The sequence below is a fragment of the Malania oleifera genome, chromosome 4, assembly GCF_029873635.1.
Source record: "Malania oleifera isolate guangnan ecotype guangnan chromosome 4, ASM2987363v1, whole genome shotgun sequence".
NCBI lineage: Eukaryota > Viridiplantae > Streptophyta > Magnoliopsida > Santalales > Ximeniaceae > Malania > Malania oleifera.
The window spans coordinates 6,040,752-6,059,081 of NC_080420.1; the positions used below are offsets into that span (position 1 = coordinate 6,040,752).

The following is an 18,330-nucleotide window of genomic DNA, read 5'->3' on the forward strand; positions in this document are numbered from 1 at the left end:
GAAAGTGTAGATATTTCTCTAACAATATATATATATATATATATATATATATATATAAATAAAAAATATTATAGAACTTCCCATTTTTTTCTAAAACCCACCATAGATCTTTCCTAGGTATCTTATCATGTGCTTTCTCAAGGTCAATAAATTTCATATCCTTAATAAAATTTTTTAGAACCATTCACATGTAAAAAATTAAATAATTATAAAAATACCACCTTATTTTCAATTTTCTGAATTTTTGTAGGCAAGTTGGGGTCATCTTTTTGATAGTTTTCTAGATTTATAATATGTGATATAAATTTTATAAAATCCAAAAAAGTATCTTTTTTTGTCATTATTTAGAAATCTAAAAATAGAAAATAATATATATATTTAAAAATTAAGTAAATTCTTTATTTTCTCCTAAAATATAAGGTGACATTTTCATAAAATAAAAAATAAAAAAATGGAAATTGTTTTCAAAAATAAAATAAGCCCCCAGAAACCGCTAGTAAGAAAATAATAATAAATATATCGATCCATATTTGGGAGCTAGAAATATTTGAATTTTAGGTTTGAGTTTTTGCAAATTTAGATAAAATACAAATTTAAATTATATTGGAATAGCATTTGGGAGCATCAATTTTACTTTGAAATTTGCATGAGTTTAAAAATAACTCAATACAAAAAAAATTCAATACAATTTTATATGAGATCATGAATTTTGTACTTTATATTTGGAATTGTGTAGACATGGACAAATCGTAATATAAAATTACATTCAGTTTTGATAAAAATCCAAATCTAATCCCCAAATCCACGCTCTTAAATACTTAAATTGTATTTGAAAACATGAATTTTGAACCTTAACTTTAAATTACAGGTAAATTTTGTTTTAAATCTATACGAATTTAGGTTTCGATATTCCTAAAATATTGAGTAAATTTGATCAAACATATTCAAATCTAAATAAATTTATCCTAATTTTAAAAGCATGAATTTCAAATTTTATATTAAATTTATATAAATTTAAATAAAATTATATTCAATTAAAATCTACCCCAATGAAGCAAATATTGAATCGATTCATGTTTATAAGTCAGAAATAAGAAATTATTGAGTTGGGAGAACAACGATGCGGTAGTCTCTATTACAGTATCACTAGTTTCTCTAGCAGGAGAAGAAGAAGATCTAGTGCAGAATGCCAAAATTGAAATTCCTTCAGAAAGTAGGGATTGTCAGGAATGGAGGATGCCTCGAGCCAGTTGGGCCGAATCATACCAGACCTCATGTATACGTTACAAAGAGACAGTAAAGGTAATCAAGAAAGAGGTAACAGCAGAAGTATCCAGTACGGATGCTGGAACATTTATAGTTCCATTGCTAACCACACAAGAAGTCCAGAAGGCAATGGATAAAAGAGCAAGATATGTCCACTATGGAATCATCCAGGTTGGAATTGATCCCTTAGTAAGAAAAGGACAAGATCTCCCTATCCTCATTGCAGTTATGGATGGAAGTATTGGAAATTTTGGTAGATCCTTGCTAGAAGGAGCAAGAGCTAACTTGCATTTAGGAGCAGCCAGGATAAAAGTTATACCAGATTTACATGTTGACCTCCAAGACAAGAGTGTGGAAAAGGCTCTACAGATTAGAGTTAATACGTGTGACTGGCAGAATATGTTAAAATGTAGCCTAGACAGGAGGTGCATTAGAATTATTTCCAGATTCTATTTAAAGTTCTATAATATGGGGAAACCAGCCCTCAGAAGAGGAGTTAGTAGATTCACTCAACTCTTCAAGACAAATCAAGCAGACTTAGTCAGAGGATTACAGCCCAAAGTTGTGAATCCAAGAGCGCTAAGCTGGCCTCAGATTTGAGTAACCCCAAGGACAAAAGAAAAATTGAAAAATCTTTTGCCAGAATCAGTAAGACAAGAGGCAAATAGATTAATCATCACAGAACCTCTAAGTGATTATACTCCTAGTAGAGTGAGTGTATCTAGAGAGGAGGATATTAATTTAGAAATTAGGTCAGAAGGATCTGGACCATCTGAATTAAGACCATCAAGCAGTAGAAGGGTAGTTGGTCAGAGAACCATAAGAATCTCTATCTATGCAGATTAAGATGAAGACCAGTCTCATATAGCATATATGAGAGCATCCATTTTAAGCACCAAATTTGAAGAATGGGCAACACTTGTTAACATTTCTATCGGGAAGATAGAATGTACAACCCTTATTGACATTGGGTGTACATAGTCTAGTACCAGGATTAGATTTCCAGAAATGACTTGGGAATCAGAAAATTTTAAAGTTATAATTGGCAACGGTGCTATTCTTCAGATAGGAGAAGTTGCCAGAAATGTTAAAATTAGGATGAATGGCAAAGAATATGAGGAGCAAATTCTTGGCCTAATTCCAAAATTACCAGACGATTTCCTTTTGGGAAGTATATTCCTTAAGAGATATCAGCCGTTTACGATATTCTCAGAAGGAATTATCCTAGATAATCATTTTATTCCAAAACTCTCAGAAGCTACTGTAAATAATTATAGATTAGTAGAGGAAGAAAAATCGGAAGAGAAATCTAATTATCAAGAGAAACTTGATAATTGGAAGGACTTGATATCAGGAAGTATTCTAAAAGTAAATCAGTCGTCTGAAGAAGAAGAAAGTAATCTTGAAGAAATCAAGAAGATGCTTTCAGAAAATTGGTCGGAGAATCCGCAGGCATTATGGCAGAAAGCTATGCCAGAAGCTGATATTGTGCTTAAAAATCCCGATACAGTTATCAGAAGTAAAGGGATAAATTATCCAAATGAAATGATAAAGGAATTTGAGAAGCAAATTCCAGAATTGTTAAATTTGGGACTCATTAGGCATAGTACGAGTGAGCACAGGAGTGCAACATTCATGGTGACAAATCATGCCGAACAAGTACGAGGAAAAGCCAGAATGATTATTGATTATAAACATTTGAATAAAGAAACAAGAGATGATGGGTATAATCTACCTAATCAGGAATCTCTTAGAAATAGAATAAGAAGGGAGAAACCCTCAGTTTATTCTAAATTCGATCTCAAATCAGGGTACTGGCAAATAAAGGTCAAAGAGAGAGCAGTAGCTCTTATAGCCTTCACAACGCCCATTGGGCTATTCAAATGGCTAGTTATGCCATTTGGATTGAAGAATGCCCCAGGAATTTTCCAGAGAATAATGGATAGAGCGTTTGGAGGAATGACTGGATTTGTTGCAGTTTACATTGATGATGTTTTAGTATTTAGTAAAAATACTAAGAATCATTTAGAACATTTGAGGCAGGTGGCACAAGTGTTCAGAAAAGAAGGAATGGTTCTTTCAGAAAGAAAAACCATTTAGATGCAACCTCAGATAGAATTTTTAGGTTTAAAAATTCGAGGTAATGAAGAGAAGCTTCAACCACACATAGCAGAAAGGCTACATGAATTTCCTGATGAATTCAAAGATAGAAGGCAGTGTCAATGCTTTCTAGGAATATTGAATTATATCAGAAAATTCATAAAGAATTTGACAGAAAAGGCAGCACCAATTCAGAAAAAGGTTTCAGTAACGAATCCCTAGAATTGGACTTCAGAGGATATTGAAGTTGTTAAAGCCTTAAAAAAAGAAGCCAAAAATTTGCCAAAATTAGAATATCCAGACGGAACAGAATTAGATTTAATTCTGAAAACTGATGCTTCAGATAGAGCATGAGGTTGTGTTTTAAAGATCAGGAAGATCGATAAAATAGACCACCTCAGCAGATATTGGAGTGGATGTTTTAATGGAGCAGAGCTTAATTACCCAGTGCATGAAAAAGAATTATTGGTAGTCCTTAAAGGAATTAGGGCCAATGAACTTTTCTTGGGTAAACCATTTATTGTTAGAACATATAGTTCCTATGTAAAGTATTTCATGGGAATTAAGTTAAAACGATGCACCCAAGCAAGATTGGTTAGGTGGAGGAATGAGTTACAATGTTATTCCTTTAATGTAGAACATATTAAGGGAAAAGATAATATTATTGCTGATACTCTAACCAGATACTTAAATTCTTGCAGAAAAGATGACAAGCAGTAGCAGCAGTAGTAGCGGCCATATCAAATGCCCAATTTGTCAAGAAAGGCATAAGGTGGCAGATTGTCCAGTTGCTAGATTTGTTGACAGACAGAGACAAATATCTTTCAAATCTAGGAAGGAAGAAGAAAGTAGCAAAACCATTTCTCAGAAAAAGGACACCCAGTTCCAGTTCAGGAACAGATGAAGAGAGGGAGTTCATCCAAGAGGGATGAGAAACCCAGTAATAAAAGCCACATTCAGTGCTTTGTTTGTAACTAGTTTGGTCACTATAGCACTCAGTGTACCCAGAATCCTAGATCCAAGAAAGGGAGAGGAGAAAAAATGAAGGAAAAATGAAGAGATCATGATCAATAGAAGTTTTCCAGAAATCAGAAAGGATAAGGAAACAGCTGAAGTCGAAGTAGTCGATATTGATCTGGTTCTTAAAGATTTTCTGTTAAGAACTCCAGAAATCTCAAAAAGAAAAAGGGTTTTGCTAGAAGGGATGATTAATAATCCAGCAATTCCAACAAATACACCCTTTTCATGCTATCTTCGGGAAATAGTAGAAATTTTGGAAGAATTTGAATCCATTATTTTAGAATATTTCATAGTCATTAACAGGGAAAGTACATCCGAACTCATTCACCAGCAGATTAAGCTTAAGGTGGAAATGGACATTCATCTTAAGAAATACAATTTTACTACTAGAGCGATAGTTGGTATTTCAGAATATCCTGAATTGAAACAGTTTTGGATGAAGAGCAGACTGTGTATTCTGAAGCTACACATTCCCAGAAGCATTAAACCAGAGCTTCTTGTTGCAGTACAGAAGGCTTTAAGGACGGGAGAAATCCAGTTTTTTTATTTTAGTAAAATAGGGCAGGCTTTCAACTTTCTACTAGCAATGGTGAAATATGTGCTAAATTTTACCCATCCAGGACGGGTTTGGTGGACTAGCTATATTGAACCAGTTGAGTTGAAAACAGGAAAAGTCTTGTTCTAGAATCTTTTTCCAGAAGATTGGAAAGGAGGAATCGTTTCAGATTTTTATGAAGAGGAACCTGATTGGGAGGATTTTTAGAAGCATAAAAAATTCTATGATTTGGTCCAGAATCCGTGGGGAATCTACTTGTTAGAAGCCAGGATGACATTAAACTGTATTTTCTTCTCAGACCATGAAATTCTAATTTCCATTGAAGGAAAGTTTCTCTAAAAATTCGAGGAAGCTAGTTTAGCAGAATTTGCGATTAATACAAGAAATGTAATTAATCAGATGAAAGATTGGGAGCAGCATCTTCCTTCAACCCAAGCATGAAGAGCAATCTTCAGATAGTACTGGTAGAGCTAACAAAGAAGGAGCACGATGAAGAAATCATTAGTGTCCTAAAAGATCTCTGAAGAAGGACGAGATCTTTGCCAAGTGTACAGAACAGATGATAGTTCAGAAGATCATCATATCCCAGGCCAGATTGAGCGGGCTACTTAAGAAAGTCATATCAGACACCTGTCCAGAAACATGTCATATCCCAGGCCTTGTCGAAAGGATGATTTGTCGGGTTATATCATATGTATTTAGTCAAAAGTAGCTTTATTAAAGTTGTTTGCTTTATTAAAGTTGTGTCGGTATTTTGTTTTCTTTTGGAAGGATGAGTCAGCAAGCTATGTGCTGTCCTCCGCTTTTGTTAAAGTTGTTTTTACTTTATGTCAAAGTAGATTTTGCTTTAGCTTTATGTCAGACATCTGCTTTTGAGAAAGCAAGTTTGTGCTTATCCATTAGCGATTGCTTGCCTATTTAAAGGAGCTCCGACCCTTATGTTCGGAGAGGGAAAATTAGAAAGCATTAATACAAATTTATTTAGTTCAATAGATCTCTCTCTCTTTGAATCTTTCTTTCTATTCCAAACATTAGAATGTGATGAATGAAGTTCTAAGGAAGCCCAAGGAAGCTCGTCGGAAGGAGAGCTCATAGAAGTTCCACATAGACACTAAGCACACTAGTGGGAAATGAAAGGTTACCTGTTACAGCTTCGTTCAGGGTTGCAGAAAGATTAGAAAAAGACAATAAATTTGTTATTAATTAATTCTCCCTTTGTCACTTTAATCTCAGTTTTTGAGTGGTTACTGTCCATGTGATGGTCGCCACTAAATTCAAATCTAACCCTGAAGACTCTCAAGTCTGAACTCACTGTTTGGTCGTAAGAGTTCCCTGCGTCCCTGGCCTTGTTGCTCTGGGCGATTGTACCTGTCTCCATTGCTCACTTGTAGGTTTTGGCACCCTCTCCCTCACCCCAGGCAAGCCCTTCTTCTTCTTCAGTGATTATTTTATTTAATGATTTTTTTTTGTTAAAACAGTTTGAGACGCTATTTTACTGTTAATTTTGGGATTTTAATTTGCTTCTTGGGATTGGGTTTGAGTTGTTAGCTCTAGCAATTGATTTTTGTTTTTTTATGCTTTTTATGCATATGAAATGTTTGCTTTATTGCTTCACTTGGCAGGGCACACAGCAGAAACTTGATTTAATTCCAGTAAATGCCGTTAAATGCCGATCAGCATCAGCATTTTTTTTTTGTGATTTTTTTTTCTGAGTCCGCACCTTCCTAGAGTCTGCAATGAAGTTTCCCTCTTGGCAAACATAACATTTGTTTATACAAAAATATTTATTTGACATAATTCCCGCTAAAGCCTTTAAAATGCCGATCAGCTTCAGCATTTTTTTTTCCTGGGTTTTTTTCCTCTGGGCCTGCACCTTCCTAGAGTCTGCATTCTGCAATGAAGTTTCCTTCTTGGCAAACATTGACTTTATTCTGAACAAAAACATTTGTTTGTGGGTGCGCTTGAGATTTATGCCTGCTTTTTGGGAGCTGGACCAGCTGGTACTAGGCTTCTCTGCTGGTGACATTGTATTGAAAGACAATTATTAGCTTGCATGCGTGGTGCCAATACTAATAGTGTTAATTTACTAGCTCATCAGCCATCACGAATATAGGCCACTGCTAGAACATTGGAATAATCTAGCAGTACACCTTTCCAGCCCATCTTACAGTTCTTTTATAGAATTAGTGAATCAAATTCACAATCAAATAATAGAACTCTTGCAAATATATCTATATGTGTGTGTGTATCTTCCTGTCCATTTTTTGAGCCTGCACAATAAGGGTCTAACTGTAACACTTCATGGTCAGTGATTTATAACTGATCATTATGAATAAGTCTGCAAATGTTTTTGTGAAAGTGACAGTTCAATACTTAGATCTATAAAGGCGCAACAAAAATTATCATTCAACCAGAGACATGCATAGATACGTAAAAGCAGCAAATAAACATGTGTGTTCCTTTTTTTTTAAAAACAGGTATGAAATCAATGTGAGCCTTAAGAATGCTTAACCCAGTTAGCTTTGGTGGTTTGGCGTATAATTGATAGAGTGGGGGAAAACTTAAATGCTTGATGGAAAGAGAAGTGGATAGGAGCACTCCCATCTTCACAAAGTCAACTATTTATGTTATTTTTAACACAAGTATATTTCTTTTATGTTTAATTTTAGAATGTATAGTTTTGCTTAAGCAAAATGTTTTGAATGAAGATCTTTTTAGAGACTTTCATGTGATTTTCGATAATGGGGTGGTAGGTAGAAGTATTAGCTCAACTTTTATTAGCCTGATGCCTAAAAGAGATTTTGATATTAGAGTCAATGATTTTAGGCCAATTAGCTTGTTGACTAGTGTTTATAAGATCTTGAGTGAATTTTTATCAAAGTATTGGCTGCGATCGTGGTGGAGGTCATTCCCATAATCAAAGTGCTTTGATTGGTGATAGGAAGATTCTAGATGCAACATTGATAGGGAATGAAGGGGGTTGAAGATGTGGTTAAAAGAAAAAAGAGAGGTCTAGTTTTGAAATTGGATTTGAAAAAGCTTGTGATTGGGTTATCTAAGGATTTTTTGATAGAATTATGGCCAACTGAGATGGAGGAAATGGATTGTGGATGTCTCTTGTCTGTAGTTTTTTCAGTCAAAGAGGCTATGTCTTGGTTTTGAGCTTCTTGGGATCTTAGATTGGTAGATCTTCTTTCCCCTTCTCTTCTTGCTATAGTGGCAGACGCCTTGAGGATGATTGATAGAGGCATTTACTTATCTTTGGCGGATGGGATAATGGTGGGAAATGAGGACTTGTACATATCACAACTTCATTTTGCATGATGCTAATCTCTTTCTTTCAGAGGATATGGGCAGTTTGTCTAATGTGCTAACCATTTAGCAGCTGTTTTTGAAAAAGTGCTGAGGTTAAGAATCTTTTTTTTTTTAAGAGTGGTATTACAATAGTAATTATTGATTCAGGTCCTTTTTCTAGGTTAGCCTGCTGTGTCGTTTTGAGTTGGCCTATTATCTATTTAGGTGTCCCCGTAGGAAGCAATCTTACTGCTTATTCATTTCGTGATTCAGTTTTTGAGAGATTGCTAGGAGGTTGGATGGGTGGGATGGAGCCTTCTTCACTTTAGGGGGGCATGGTACTCTTATCAATGCATGTTCTCTTACTTTGTGTTATCTATTGCTTTTTAGAATTCCATTGAAGGTGAGTGCATAAGTTGGGTGAATCTGAGTAGATCTAGAGGGAGGAAGGATCGGGTCTTGGTAATTTGGAGTCTAAAAACATCTCCTCGGTGAGGAATAGTTATAAAGCTTTTTTTACTTTAGAACTTAATTCTTCATGCCACGAGGTAATTCATAATTGACTTCTACAAAATGACAGGATGCTAAAGTAGGAGTTAATATCACTACTCAAGTCCTTGGGAAATTTCTGTCTCATATTCATCATTTGTTCTTTCCTTATGTTTGATACAAAGTTGGTAATAGGGAGAAAATTAATTTTGGAAGGATTATCGAGTTAGGGAGGTACTTGTAGCTCTCATGTACCCTCATCTTTCTTGGTTATCTACTTTTATGAAACTCTTATTTTTGCTTTCTTCCTTTTGCAAGAGCATCGCATTGGACATGGTTGTGAGCTACCTGACGCAACCCTCTTCCTTTACCTAGGCTTGGGAATGGCTGTGTGTGAAAAGATTAGGACATTGAGTGCATCATAAGTGGAGTTGATCCTAATTTTATTCCTCTTGCCCTTCATTTTTTAATTTGGAAAGCTAAATTTCCTTAAAAAATAAAGGCTTTTACTTGGACATTGATCCTTGAGAAAATCAATACCAACAACTTGCTTCATTAGCCAAGACCTATTAAGGCACTAAAGTTTGTGTCCTTTTCTTTAGGAGTGGGGGGCCCTATGCACGTTTGTTTTTACACTGCATAGAGTTGGGCTCGTTGGGATAACTAGTTTGATATTTTTGACGAGCGTTTACCCCACCTCTTTGGAGGCTTTTTGCAGTATTATGTTCAAGGGATTTAGTATGGGAGAGGAGAGGAAAGCTTTGTGCATTGAACTTGTTGCAACGTCCTAGAGAAGGGTTTGGAATGGCAAGAAATTATAAAATCGAAAGTTCGATGGAGTTGCCACTAACCTGTTATTTTCCTAGGTGCAGTTAGCTCACCTAATTACTACTTGTTGATTAGTCTCTAGACTAATCCTAAGGCCAAGGAACCAGTAGTCTTAGTCTGCATTCACCAACGTTGGGATCGGGAGTTCAGTTATGCGAGGGGAAGATACAAGCACCCCCTACACACCTGTTTTATGAACGGTACCTATTTAACTATGAATTGTCCCTAAATTGAATCGAATGGTCTTTAATTAATTCCTTAAAAAAATAAATAAATATTAAAATTTTAAAATAAAATATAAAATAAAGTGCTATTTAGGAATGTCTAATAAGACCTCCAAAGGAGGAGATCTTATTACATAAACCCCAGTCAAACTAATATATGTGAGGTCTGAAATACTTATTTACCCTTTGTTTATTATTGGGACGCACACGCACAAAAATAGAATATATATAGATAGTAATTAAACAAATTCATCAAATTTGGTCAAAAAGAGTCTTTAAAACATTCTTAGATATTTTCAAAAATTTTTCAATATTTTTCTGCAATTTTTTGGAATTAAAAAAACTTTTTCCTTCATTTTTGGTATTTTATTTTTCCATTTTTTTAATTATCCAAGTCAAAATAACTCAAGTAATTTTTATTTGTTTTTCTGATTTTTAAATATTTTTTCCTAATTTTTAAATGATTTTCTTACTATTTTTTTTTTCTAATTTTTAAAAATAAAAAATGAATTTAAAATTTAAATAAACCGAACCAGTGGTTCGGATAGGTTAGATCGGTTCAACCAGTCAACCCGAGTTAAACCCAGTTTAACCTGGTTGGGGAAGAGTGGCCATGTGTCAGCCAGTGGTGGCGACATGTGGCACTGCTTATTATATATATATATATATATATATTAATTATTTATTATTATTATTTTTGAATTTTTTGCAGCAGGGTGACGTTAGCATGATGTCATCTGTCACGTGGCAAGTTCCAGTTGATGCTAGGAGTTTTGACACGGATCGTTGCCGTGGTAGTAATCTAGCCGTCTAGAGAAAACACAAATTGGATGGCCAGGATCGTGCCACATCACTCCAAAATGTGCGATCTTGAACATGCCACGTGTCACTGCCCGTATAGTGACACGTGTCCACTTGTATATATATATATATATATATATAAAGTCTATTTTTTTTCCTCTCTTTTCTTTTCTTCTTTCTCTTGGCTTATGCTATTTTTTTTTTTTTTTCTCTTTTCTCCTTCTCTCTCTGCTTCTCTCGCACAAATTTCTCTCTGCATCCCCGTTTTCTCTTCTCTCTCTTTCTCTTTGCTTTCTCTCTCTTTATTCTCTTTGCACGAAGCTCTCTCTCTCTCTCTCTCTCTCTCTCTCTCTCTCTCTTTCACTCTCTCTTTCTCTCTTCCTCCGATCTTTCTTTCTTCTCTCTATTCTCACACTTTCTTTTCTCATTTTGCAGGTTTTGATTGAAAGAAAGCATGGGCAGAGAGCTTTGGGCTCTTTGCTTTTAGATCTGTGTTCGGACTCGAAGACAAGTTCTTTGATTCCTTTATCTTTATTTTTCTTAGTTTTTTTTCTCTTTTCATTTTTGGTTTGCTTGGATTTTCTCAAGAAAATTTTCTCGGGTTTTCTTGTGAGACAAACAAGATGGAGCTCAAGTTAATCAAACCTAGGTTGGGTTTAATCTTGGGCTAGGTTGAGTTCATTGGGATTATGGGCTTGATTTGATTTTGGGCCGAAGGCTGAGGACAATTGGGTTGTATTAATTGTGCTGGGTTGAGCTCAGTTTGGGGAATTGGATTTGATCGATTTGGGCTAGGCCCAATTAGGCCGTGAGCTATTGGGTTGGACTGGGTTATTGGACCTGGGTCCAGGTCTTTTAGGTTGGATCAAGCAGTGTCCGGGTATGGCTATTTGGATCAATTGACTTGGACCTAGGTCAAGCTGACTCGGGTTTTCGGGTCGGATCCGAATCAACACTCGTGTCTGGATATTCTAAAGGGGTCAAATACCTGAATTCTGTTTGGCATATTCTGGGAAAATTATTGATTCATATTCTGTTTGAATTTAAACTCTAATTATAGAATCAAAATTTAGAGTTTCGAGAAATTGAAAAAATTAAGCACAAAATTAACACATACCTACCTCTGTTCTTGAATTTTCCAATTTGCAATCTTCTCCTCTTTTTGTTTGAGCCTCTGGAATCCCTTTCTGCAAAACTTCTACAATCCAATACTTGTTTTTTTTTCCTCTCTAGCTCTTTTTTTTGATTCTGACAATTCATTCTCAAAATTCTCAACAAATAATTCTTTTCTTTACTCTCTGTCTTTAGATCTCAGTTTTTGTGTGTCTTTCTCCCTTTCTGAAATCCTCTATTTATAAGTCTGAGGGAAGTAACTAGATTAAATTTGATTGGTCAATCAATTTCAAATTGATCAATCAAACTTAAAACTAATTGGTCAATCAAATTGATTAATGAATTTTAAATTTTTCAATCACATTTAAAAAATCAATTAGCTTTTATTCTAATTACCTAACTGAAATTCTTTTGTGTGTGTGTGTGTGTGCAGGTGCAAGCATGGAGAATCTGGCCCACCTTTTTATTTCATTTTTTTTTCAATGTAAAAATTCAATTTTCCTTGTATTTTTAGTTTTCCTCTATTTTCTCATTTATTGCATTAATGGATTTTTACCCATTTGTGTTATATAAGCCCTAGATAAAATGGGGTGTTTACAGTTGCCCCTCTTTATAGGTTTGTTACTTAGGCTGACAGGAAGACTTGTCTTTTGACATCCTATAGTAACAAATCTATAAAGACAAGAGACACGAATTTTGGATCGGACCTTATATAACAAAATCCTGACAAAAGAAAAGTTTATGGATTTACAAAGATGCATGAAATATAGGTAAACTCAACATACTTACAGAGTAAGATTTTAATTGTCCTAGTTTATGAAAAGATCACTACCACAGGTGGGGTTGACTATATGAATCCTTTTCCGTCAATTTATGCGATCATGGACCATTTCTTTTGACAAATTCAGCACTATCAAATCCTTACTATCTTCTTCCAAGTTATTTTAGGTCTACCCCTACCCCTTCTACTGCCCCCCACAGTAACTAACTCACTCTTTCTCATTGGCGCACTATGTGGCCTAAGTTACAAGTGTCCATACTATCTGAGTCGTCCCTCCTTTATCTTATCTTCTATAGGAGCTACGCCTAATTTATCAGGAATATGTTCATTCCTTAATTTATCTTTCAGTATTATACCACTCATCCAGCTAATCTCATCTCGACTACTTTTACTCTTTGGATATTATGTTTCTTCGTTGCCCAACATTCCGATCCACATAGCATAGCTGGTCTTATAATTGTCTTATAAAACTTCCCTTTCAATTTTAAGGGTATTCTATGATCACAAAGCACACTCGAAGTACTTTTCCATTTTACCCAACCTTCTTTAACTCTATGCATTACATCATCTTCAATTTTTAGTTTAGCTTCAATAATAGATCCAAGGTATCGAAATCTACAAGTGCTATTTATTTCTTCAATATCAAGTTTAAGTTTTTCTCCAATATTCCTCCTACCATTATTGAAATTACATTTTATATATTTTGTCTTATTTCTACTTATCCGAAAGCCTATAGATTCCAAAGTTTCTCTCCATAATTCTAACTCAGCCTCTACTTCGCTCGTAGTTTCATCAATTAATATAATATCATCTGCAAAAAACATACACCATGGAACGTCATTTTGAATATTCTTAGTCAGTTAGTCCATCACTAAAGCAAAAAGATAAGGGATCAAAGCAGATCCTTGATGTACACCTATGGTGATTGGAAATTCTCTAGTTTCTTCATTTATAATCCTTACACTAGTCATTACTCCATCGAACATATTCTTAATGACATCAGTATACCTACTACATATACCCTTTTTTCTAAAACCCACCATAGAACTTCCCTAGGTATCCCATCATATGCTTTCTCTAGGTCAATAAATACCATATGCAAGTCTCTCTTCTTTTCCCTAAACTCTTCTATTAATATTCTTAAAAGATATATAGCTTCTGTGGTAAATCTCCTAGGCATAAAATCAAATTAATTTTCGGAGACCTTTGTTTCTAACCTTAATCTTAGTTCAACTACCCTTTCCTATAGTTTCATCACAACTTTGAAAACGACTGCTCAAATTTGGGAACTAATGCCACACGCCTCTAAGACAATCGAAACAACTTGGAAGTGACTACTCATATTTGGGAGCTACTGCCATATGCCTTTGAGATAGCCAAAACAGTTTGGAAGCGACTACTTAGATTTGGGAATTAATGCCACATGCCTCTGAGATAGCCAAAATAATTTGAAAATGACTACTTAGATTTGGGAACTATTGCCATATGCCTCTGAGATAGCCAATATAACTTGAAAGTGACTACTCGGATTTGGGAACTAATGTCACATGCCTTCGAGATAGCCAAAATAATTTGGAAATGACTACTTTGATTTGGGAACTAATGCCACAAGCATCCGAAGTACACAAAACAACTTGAAAGTGACTACTCGGATTTGGGAACCAATGTCCCAAATATCCGAAGTAGACAAAACAACTTGAGAGTGATTACTTGGATTCAGGAACTAATGCCCCAAGTATTCGAAATAGATAGAACAACTTGGAAGTTACTACTTGGATTTAAGAACTAATGCCCCAAATATCCGAAGTAGACAGAACAATTTGGAAGTGACTACTCAAATTTGGGAACTAATGTTCCAAATATTAGAAGTAGACAGAACAATTTGGAAGTGACTACTCGGATTTGGGAACTAGCGGCCTAAGTATCTAAAGTAGACAGATTAATTTAGAAGTGACTATTTGGATTTGGGAACTAATGCCCCAGATATCTGAAGCAGAGAAAATAATTTGGAAGTTGACTACTTGGATTTGGGAATTAATGTCCCAAATATCTGAAATAGACAAAATAATTTGGAAGTGGCTACTTGGATTTAGGGGTTAATGTCTCGAATATCTGAAGTAGACAGAACAATTTGGAAGGAACTACTTGGATTTGGGAACTAATGTCCCAAGTATTCGAAGTAGACATAACAAAGCCCCTAAATCCAAGTAGCCACTTCCAAATTACTTGGATTTGGGAATGAATGTCCCAAATATATGAAATAGATAAAATAATTTGGAAGTGGCTACTTGGATTTAGGGGCTAATGTCTCGAATATCCGAAGTAGATAGAACAATTTGGAAGGAACTACTTGGATTTGGGAACTAATATCCCAAGTATCCGAAGTAGACATAACAATTTGGAAGGAACTACTTGGATTTGGGAACTAATGCCCCCATACCTAAGTAGAACACAAATCATTCCTGTTTATGGAAGACAATGAATTGAAGATGTAAGAAGTGAAATGAAAACTATTTACAAAGTCTATGAAATAAAATTATATGATATAACCATTATGATGCATGAAGTGAGGACACATCCTAACTCTACTCATGCAATGATTTTACAATATGCATGTGGATTGCTTCCTATCACTATTGATGCTATGCATGCAATGCATGAAGATGCACAACTTTTCTCTTCCAGGTTGCTTGTGAACCAACACCTATCTCATCAACAGACAAGAATCTGAATCCAATCTTCAATTTCACTCACCATTTTTCAGATTTCAATTTGTGGAGAAGAAAGTTTATGTTTTGCCAATGATGTCCCTTATCAAGGAACAATGATCTTGAGCAGAAATACCACTCGCATTGTGAATGCCCCCAAATCTTTTCCTTTCAAAACTTGGCATAACATCAGCCTCAAGCCACTTATGATCAAGTTTATTCAATTTAATCTCAAGAACGTTGCTTAACCAATGCTTCACCAAATTATCCTGGTAATGACACCTCCCTATGGACTGCGTTCTTAGTGTTTAAATCATTTTGAAATTAAATAAATAAGTATGCAATCAGATAACACAATATCATTAGGGATGCAAATGAGATGCTCAAACCTGTCTATTTTACCTAGGTTCTATGCTTATTTAACAGGAAGTGGCTTTACCAATACTTTGACGCCTGTGTAGCTTTGATATTGACTTAAAGAATCAAATCAACGGGCAAACACCTTTTCTTTTACCCCAGACTCCCTCCTTTTTTTTTTTACCCCAAACTTGCTATTTTAATAGGAATAAAGTACAATTGATATTGCCCATCCTGCTACACCCACTTCTACACTATTCCACTGTATTTGATGCCATGCCAACTTCCAATAGTACTATCTTGACTTGTGTTTCGTAGCCCATTTTGACCTTTTCATCCTGAATTGTAATTAGTGTCTTATCAGGTATTTCGATCAATATTCCAATCTCAGGGTGGACTTTAAAACATGGGATGAAATGTAGGCTAAAGATACGAGTTTCCAGAAGAACAAGGAAACTAAGGCTCAAAAACCCTCCCCAAAATGACATTTGTGTCCCTAGTGGTGCAAAAAGTTGACTGAACTTGTTCTCAGAACAAGCTACCTACATACCTTATTAGGATCTGGTCATAACGTAGTTCAAACTCTAACGGGCTTGACAATTCATTTAAGGTATTAGCACATACCAACCAGGTCAGGACTTTCCTTTTGGACGGTAATGTAGGCTAAAGGTATGGGCTAAAGAAGAAATAATTTAGTAAGGCTCAAAGTCATCAATTTTATTGGGGTAACATTAGCCAAGGATCACCAATGAAGTATGCCCTCGATCATTTTTCCTTATTTTTCCTCTTTTTTTTTTCCTTTGTATTTCCATTCTTTTACTGTATCTTTTTTTTTTCTTTTATGAAGGGATCTTGGTTCCCTTTTTTATTTGGGATTCACTTAGGCTTTATATTAATCTTTTTGAAATTGCCCTAGTGTGGGGGTAGGGGGCTATCCTTTGACGGTGTATTCAAGAAATAAAATTTTTTGGGTTCAATAGGGCTAGCAAGGGATTTCTTATTTGATTTTCTTTTAGGTAGCAAAAAGGTGGCTAGCCATCCTTTTGGCAGTAACCATTGCCTCAAATGAATTTCCAAACACTAAGGGATTCAAACCCAGGTTAAATTTTTGGTAAAATGACTTTAAGAAAAAGTTGGTTTAAAAATTAGGGCTCAAATGGGTTACCAAGTGATAAGTCAATGTATTGTTTGATTCTTTTAAGTATACTAGTCGGCCCAAGATGGTCACCCATCATTTGATCAAAACACAATCATTTCACCCATAAGACACTAACCACAATTAGGAATAAAAAATTAAGGAACCTTGCTCATCAAAAAGGCACACATGTCACCATGCAAAACATTTTTTTTTTTACATCATCTGAGTTAATGAAGGGTGGTATTGGTGATGTGTCTACTGCCAAGTTTGGGCCGCAGGTAAACATGGAAAAAAAGGAAAAGAGAGAAAAGGAGGGGAACGGAAGTGAAGAAGAGGATGGTGGCTTGGTGATGGAAGTTTGCAGGTGAGTTCTCAGCCATGGAAGCTAGGTCCTAGGTCAAATTGGCCATGGCTGGGGGCCAAGCAAGGAGAAGAAGAGGGAAGAAAAATAGAAGGGAAGAAGCAGCAGCCTTGGACAAAGTGGGGCAAGTGAATGCAGAACTGAAAGCACTGAGGAACTGTCTCTAAAGCTCTTCTTTAATGGGTTGATGGAACTCATGAGTCATGACCCTTGGGAGAGCTTCATCCCACATTGAAAATGCAACAAAAGGGTCAGAGGGTCAGCTCTTGTATTTCCTATAAAAGCCATTGAGTCAGGCGGGTTCACATGACTGTCCTTGGCCTCTTCCCCCTCCCCCCCCCCTTCTTTTGTGGGCTTGCTATTTAGTGGGCCTTTGTAGTTTCAAAAATAAGATATGGATATTTATTTTAAAGGTAGCAAAGCAGTGGTTTGGTTTGCTCTTGGCTTGGCTTAGGACCAGTTTGGTATCGTTCTTGGCTTGGCTCAGAACTGAGCCTAGCCTGAGCCCATATTTTATATTCTGAGCCGAGCTCGAGCTCTCGAGCTCAGCATTTTAAGCTCAAATCGAGCCAACCCTGAGCCCAAGCCCTCCTGTTCTTCTGCTGAGCCAAGCTTGAACATGTTGAAGCTCGGCTCAGCTCGGCTCATTTGCGGCCCTATTTGGGAGAGTCATTTCAGGTTAGTGCCATAGCAGTCAGCCAGTCATGTTGAGAGTCAATTCTTGGCTGGCTTTAAATGCAGGATTTTTCATTACTATTTAATGCATGTCCTAGAATAATAAAAAAATATAGTTTTTTTTCTGGTTAAATTCTATTCCAATTGGGGATCTTGGTTATATAACAAGATTTTAACACGAAGTATTATAGAATGAGAAAAATCAAGATTTTCAATAATTTTACCTTGTTCTAAGATTGCAAATAGTTAAGACACAAGACAGTCAAACAAACAGCTATGCTTGGCTCTTGGACTTTAGTCCATCTTGCATAGAATCCTTTGTTTTAATTCTATTTTGCATTTCAAAAAGGAAGACAACAAAATTTAGCTATTTTTTTAAAAATAGTTATTATTCTACTGTATTTTAAATATTGCAAATAATCTCACTTTTTATTAAAAAAATTGTGCACTGTGACTATATATATATTTATTATGAAATTAAACTCTATCCTTATTATTTCTCAATTTGCATCAGATTTTGCAAAATTGATTGATGGATGATCATGAATTTAATGCCCCAGATGCCACTTGGCATGTGATTGGGCCTTGAGATGGAGTTAGTGTTTTTTTTTTAAATATA

General features: G+C 35.4%; 1 protein-coding gene across 5 annotated transcripts in view; it reads left to right on the top strand.

Moving 5' to 3' along the window:
- The first annotated feature begins 5,983 nt into the window (after positions 1-5,983).
- LOC131153991 (histidinol dehydrogenase, chloroplastic-like) overlaps positions 5,984-18,330 on the top strand; it is a 42,643-nt gene continuing 30,296 nt past the window's right edge. The window contains exons 1-2 of one of the 5 annotated variants that reach the window (XM_058106442.1): positions 5,984-6,079; positions 6,176-6,360. The gene's annotated coding sequence lies outside the window, so the exon portion shown is untranslated. Of the gene's footprint in view, positions 6,080-6,164; positions 6,361-6,577; positions 6,595-12,124; positions 12,176-18,330 lie in introns of those variants that run through there. The other 4 variants (XM_058106441.1, XM_058106439.1, XM_058106440.1 and 1 more) reach the window with 4 other exon arrangements.